Source organism: Helianthus annuus, chromosome 9 (genome assembly GCF_002127325.2).
Source record: "Helianthus annuus cultivar XRQ/B chromosome 9, HanXRQr2.0-SUNRISE, whole genome shotgun sequence".
NCBI lineage: Eukaryota > Viridiplantae > Streptophyta > Magnoliopsida > Asterales > Asteraceae > Helianthus > Helianthus annuus.
In genome coordinates, this window is record NC_035441.2 from 153851044 (window position 1) to 153858354 (window position 7311).

Genomic DNA, 7311 nt, shown 5'->3' on the forward strand with positions numbered 1-7311 from the left:
AAAGGAGATGCTGCTTTGGATACTCCAAATGGGAGATATGGGGGAAGTTATTTTTTATTCTCTATTTTTAGTTTTCAATTTTAGGTGAGTTTGAGTTTGAGTTTTTCTTTTTCCGGGCTTTAACTTTGGGTTGGGCTAGGGATGTGATTTGGTGGTGTTAAGTATGGTAGGGAAGAAGAGATGAGGCCATAATAAGTCTAAAACGAGTTAATAAAGCAACATCAAAAGTAAATATAAACATCTAAGTTGGTTTAAAACAAGCTTGAAAATACCATTTTTAAATCATCAATTTCATTAAACAATAACTATATTATAACACGCCTAAAAAATTTAAATAAATATATAAACGTATGAACTTAAAAAAAACGTAGATAAACGAACATAAGTTATGAATATGAATGAACATTAGCAAACATACACGAAAGAACGTAAAACTTTCCCGCTACAACTTTCCAACTCACAAAAGCATAAAGGTTTTCATAGATAATTATAAGCATAAATGTTTTAATAAATAATTATTGTATTAAAATACAATTATTATTTTTTAACAATATGAGATGAGTATTTGATTATTGTATTAAAATATGTAAAATATATTATTATAATAACAATATGAGATGAGATTTGATTAAAACAATGATTCAGCAGGTCGAGCCCACTTGATTTAACCTGAATTAGAAACATTAATGTACACAAGATTACAAGTAAATTAAAAAGGGCCCTTTACCTACCATTGCTTTAGCGACAGTAAAACTTTGCCGCTACAACTTTCCAATTCACAAAAGCTTCTTTACATGTCAATTCCTTTGTCTACTTCTACATGCTTATGCACGATTCCTGCCATGGCCTTACTCTCTTTTCGTGATCAACTAACATGACATGATTATAAAGTCATCATTATAGCTCTACTAGTTAATGATTATACGCATTGGTTTATCTTAATACTTCAAATGCTTAACAATTTAAAATTTCATCTAGTAGCATTGTCACATCATTTTAAATTATCATTTATTATGTGTTATTGTCGAAAACTGTACTTGAATCTAATTACTAATTTACCCACCCAAGTATTTTTTTTTTGTCATCACTTTTATCTTAGACTTAAATTTGAATGGTTGAAAGTCTACATTTACCGTTTCATTAAGTTTAAGTGGTTAGGCTATTTGGCAACTTCTGAATAGTTAAGTGTTGAATCAGTAAGAGGTCTGAACTATTAAGTGCTGAAAAGTCTGAACTATTAAGAGTCAGTATAATGCTTAATCATTCAGAGGCAAATGTCTGACAAATTCAGATAAGAGGTCTTTACCAATCAGACTCAGTATACCATTCGGGCTCTGTATAATGCTTAACCATTCAGAGGCAAATGTCTGAATCATTCAGACATCTGCTCGCGAAACAAACAGCCTGAACTATTAAGTATTAAACCAGTAAGAAGTCTGTACCATTAAGAGGTAAATAAAAAACTCCTTAGTAGTTAATTAGAAGTTTACTAGTTGATAAATAACACCTTTAATCTTGTATGTGCTAATAATTAAGTTTTGAACACCACACCCACTCTCAGCCACAAACACATAATCCAAAATATTGCTGGTCATCTTTTGGAGCAAAATCAATCAGTTATCTTTTGCAGCATTTCCATCCGTCGTGTTCTCTGACCACACATGCATGTCTACATACATTGACACACGTACAGTACACATACCATTTGGAAGACCTTTGGTGACTTCTTGACACACAAACACACATATGTATGGATTTTAAACACAAACGTGTATCATATATAGGTTCGTAGTTTGGAACTCGATAAATTTTGACCACATAATTGAAATAGAACAAAAGCACAAGTATGCTTTTCTGTATGAAAACTTGTAGCAGAATTCATGTGTAAAACGTACCAAGTATGTAAAAGGTGGGGAACTATGACAACGGTTTGTTGAAACGTTGGTGTAGTTGTTGTGGGTAGTGTTAATGGTTCGGTTTCCACAAGCTTAAACTATTTGGGTGAGTTGGTTATAAAAAGCACTAATAATAACAAAAAGATTGATAATTATATTTATATTATAACTCCTAATTAATGGCTACTCATTAAACCGGTGATAAGTAGTTTTTACCTAGTTAAACAAGACAAAAAGATGTGATGGCCTTAATTAATTATTTAAAAGAAGTCATGATCACTAAATGAGCAATAATTAGACGAAAAGTATGTAAGACTTTTATATGTAACTAGGGAAAAAGCCCGTGCGATGCACGACATGCATAATAGCTATTGTTTGTTCGTGATAAGACGTTTGACAGTGCTTGACAAACTAACCTGCGAGATGACTACTAACCTGAGCAGCGCGTTATTTAATTATATTAGTAAACAGAGTATTCCATGCGTAAGTATAATGATCCGACTTGAAACATCTATCGCCAGCTTGTCCTAAAAGTTTCTGTACAGGGGAAGAATATAATTTAACCTATGAACCGTTTACTCCGGGTGACCCGCTGGGTTCAGGTTGTTAAAAGTTTCTTTGTAGACGATGTTTATTTGTAGCAGAGCATTACGTCGGAGTCGACAATTTACGCCATTCTGCTCGTTCTCTGTTAGTGTTAGTTCATCAATCGTTTTATTCTACACTCTTCACTAACCTAAATTTGAAAAATAGTTACGACTTTTCGTGTCAAACTTCCCCTTTCAAATGTAGAAACTAATATAGTTGATGCTATAATTGTTCCATTTTCCAGTTCTTTTATATTGATAATCAAAACTACTACAAAAGTTGTACTCTTTTCTATCCCAAAACACATGTGCATGTTACTCAGATGTCTGAATAGAGATCCAAACATACAAAAAGAAGGATCGAACAACAGCTTTCGTATATGTTTTAAGTTCTTGCAAGAACGGCTTGTTTTACATGTCCGGACATGTGAAGGCCATCTTCGTGCATTGGTCTTGATCCTAACATGTGTCGCTAAAACATCAAAGCCGTTGTAAACAAACCAAACATCCAACAAACCGTGAGTACATCTATAAACAATAATAGTGAGTATATCTATGTACAAATCAAACATCCAACAAACCGTTGGTGAACCTTTTGATAGAAAGTTCCTTTATTTTTATTTGTTAATACATATATAAAATAACTAATAGAGTAGGAGAACCGTTTAACTCGCTCTATCATAACACCTTCTTTAAGCTCTCCAACTCCTAAATAATCACACATTTAGATCGCTCATATTGCATTACTAATGTAGAATGTTTATTTTTTCCAATTGAAGAAGTTTGCTAGACAAACTATTAATCCCTTTAATAGTTAATCCACATCTCGCAAGATTTTAGATTTATACACAAATCGTGTACCTTTCACGACACTGCTTACCAATACGACTGAGAAGAGACTGTGTTATGAGAGACCATTTTGTGGGCCCATCCATATGTTTTCACCAGCTCAAGGACTTTTTCATCCTCCTACAGCGAAAATAATAATAATAATAATAATAATAATAATAATAATAATAATAATAATAATAATAATAATAATAATAATAATAATAATAAAAAGAGACCATAAAAGCTGTTTTGATCAAACGTGTCAAAGAGTAGGAGGGGATGTGGTGAAAACCTCATGAATCTATGGACCTTTAATAAGTTCTGAATTAAGAACCTTTTTCCAGCGATGCATACATTGGACTTCAGATCTATCAGAAAAATACACAGCTGCAAACACCAACTTTTATAATTGATTTTAAAAAAACATTCATGTAAAGCCCATGAATTCCAATCCCATATAAAGCATAAGAAAACCAATAAGCCGGTGAGAGAAACAAAAAGAAATTACGTTGTATAAATATGTAGGGACCAAAGTCTCATATGGATCACTGAGAATAATCAGTCCATGAACATTAATTATTGGAAATTTCAATAGCAGTAACTATATGAAACCAAACCATTGAAATCATATGAACATTGAAATTTAAAATCAAAATGACTCAATAAGACGGGCACTATTGCCTTTTTTGTTAGACTTGAACCCGTACCACTTTAATAAGAATAAAAACACGTGATACCACTAACCTAAGACGCCATCGGCTTTTTTAGTTATCTAATATACTTTAATGATTGGCATTTGTTTACTTATTGATATACACGGCTCCTTATAACTTATCATTTCTCTCATTATATATGTGAGAATGACATGTGAGACAGAACCTTTTATTTATGTGCGGGTATAACTGGACCGAACTTAACTATGGATTGGGAGTGGCTGGGGGATTTCTTGAAGGGAATAGTGAAGCCTGTGGCCGCCACCGCGGTGGTCAGGGCCAGCTCAACCATTTTGGTGGCCTAAGACGAAGTAAAAGCTTGTGGCCTTTTTAGTCACATCGTCTACAGGGTACGTTTAGCCAATCCCGAATAAAAAAATTACTAAAAATGGAAAAAATTCGTACCAGCCATTCCTTGTGGCCTTGAAACTCCTCGGTTTTAAGGTTTTAACTAACTGTACGATAATTTATCAAAACTACTGTTTGTAGAGTAATTAGGAAAACAAACCTTGATGAAAAACACCGGCTGTGTGCTGGGAATTGCGTGTGGTTTCCCAAATAGAGTTCAAAGCAGGTTCGGTTTGAACCAGATCAGGAACATTGTTAGGCACAAAACGTATTTGATGTTGCCCATCTGCAAATACAAAAGCATAATAAGTTATAAAAGAACTGAGAATAAGTTATGATAAGAAATTGGCTCCTGAATAATTTGAATACCATAAAATGATGAAGATTGACTTCTTGAGTTAAAGTGGATAGTTTCTTTTTCTTTTTGTGGCTTTCGACGACGGGCATTGTGGTCAGAAAGCCTCTGGCGACAGCTCCACTTCTTCCCATCAAATTCTGACAGCCCGTAAAATCTTTAACAGTCATTGGAAAGCACAGTTGTGTTGTTTTAGAACTGGTTGAAACGGGTCGGGTCAGGTTGACCGACAAACATTTGTACCCATTGTAACAAATATGAATACATTAATAAGCTACCTTTTACAAATAAACAATGTAGGACTTTAAACACTTTTAAATTACACTTTAGCTAACTTTTAATAACCAATTCGCTTTTATCTTAAATTATTTGATTTGACCCGTTACATATGAATACAAAAACATAGTTGTTAGTGGGGGTTTTCAGTAAAATGTAGCCTCTGTTACCAGCATGAGTCTGCATACGGTTACTTCTTGAGTTAAAGTGGATAGTTTCTTTTTCTTTTTGTGGCTTTCGGCGACGGGCATTGTGGTCAGAAAGCCTCTGGCGACAGCTCCACTTCTTCCCATCAAATTCTGACAGCCCGTAAAATCTTTAACAGTCATTGGAAAGCACAGTTGTGTTGTTTTAGAACTGGTTGAAACGGGTCGGGTCAGGTTGACCGACAAACATTTGTACCCATTGTAACAAATATGAATACATTAATAAGCTACCTTTTACAAATAAACAATGTAGGACTTTAAACACTTTTAAATTACACTTTAGCTAACTTTTAATAACCAATTCGCTTTTATCTTAAATTATTTGATTTGACCCGTTACATATGAATACAAAAACATAGTTGTTAGTGGGGGTTTTCAGTAAAATGTAGCCTCTGTTACCAGCATGAGTCTGCATACGGTTCGACCATAACACATGGATGCAATATAAAGGTTCTTTGACCATTTTTCATGCAGAATGAACATACAAACAAAATTCTTCATAAAAAAAGTAAAAAAAAAAATCCCAGCAATTATGGGTTTTACTATTACGGTTCTACCTTCACGTGGGTACTCGGGAAGGCGGATGTTCTCATGGTTTCTTGTGTCTCGTCCATTATTTTACGCCTCGGGATACTCAAAATGAACGCTTGCAACTAAAAAAAGAGGTAGATTAAATAGGAAACGGGTCAAAATTTTTCCAACGTGCACCTTCAATTATTTAATTTAAAAATTAGATGATTATAGAAGTTAAATACCTTTTGTAATTGTATTTTACGCTAATCATCTACATAAAAGATTAAAATGTTGGGATAAGAAAGTGTTTCGGGTCAACCATTCCCTTCTCAATCCACACCATAAGCCAAGAAAATCTCAACCATCAAAATATGATCCAAGGGCTAAAAAGTGGTTCCTAATTATGCAATGGTTATCATTTTAACCTTATTCCATGAGACTTGGGGTAAGATGCTGGAAGATTTTTTTGAGTTTTAAACCATCTCTAACTAAGTTCATTATTTAATCATTATTGTTGCAATTATTAGGTATTATAGATAATACCATATGAAATTACCTTTTAGTAATTTTCGTTTCAAATTGGTTAGCATCTTTTGAGTTTTAAAACCATTACCTTTTAGTAATTGTCGTTTCAAATTGATTAGCATCTTTAAAGTTTTAAAACCATTTATAGTTATAATTAAATTCATAATAACGTTGATTAAGTTTGTTTATATTTTGATGATGATGATTATTATTATTATTATTATTATTATTATTATTATTATTATTATTATTATTATTATTATTTCATATGATGTTCATCAACTATGTGATAAAATTGCAAAAAGGTTGTAACCTTATTTGTATGATGTTTAGCACAAATTATCTTGATTTACTTATTTTATTTTTGTTATCAACGTTTCCTATAATTCTCATTTCAAGAGTTATATTAATTTTAAATTTGGGATCCACCATATATACACACACATATGCCGTTAGTAATTTATAAGTAAAGCACATATTCGTTTACAACCCAATATTTTGATGTACCCTTATTATTTAGTTTAATTATAAAATTCAATCAACTCATCGGTTACGGAAAAGTTGAAACGGAAAAGCAATGTAAATATGAGGAAGGTGATGATGTTTAATTAAGTCAAATGATTTAATTCTTTATCAAGTATTTAACAATACTTAATTTATAAAGTTATCAATTTAATTGTATTTATCAATTTATACTCATGTAGAAAGACTAATTTGTCCCTTTACTAACTTCATTGAGTTGTTGTACTATAAACATAAAATGTTGCAATTATTTAAATTTGGTTGGAACCCTTGTGAAATGTTTTATATGATTGTATAGATAAACGCAATCAATTTAAATCTCTTGTGCGTGTTGAAAACATCGGAGCCCTTAAAGTTTGCTGCCCAATCCTGTCAAACAATACATCCTCAAATATTTCCTAGTATCAATTAAATCACACAAAAGCATCATATGTTAAAAAAAATATTCAATTAGAAATTAAAAAAGGAAATACCAATAGGCCAAATAAAGACTTATCTCCAAATGGATAACTTTTCTCGTACCCACCCCTTTACACCTCC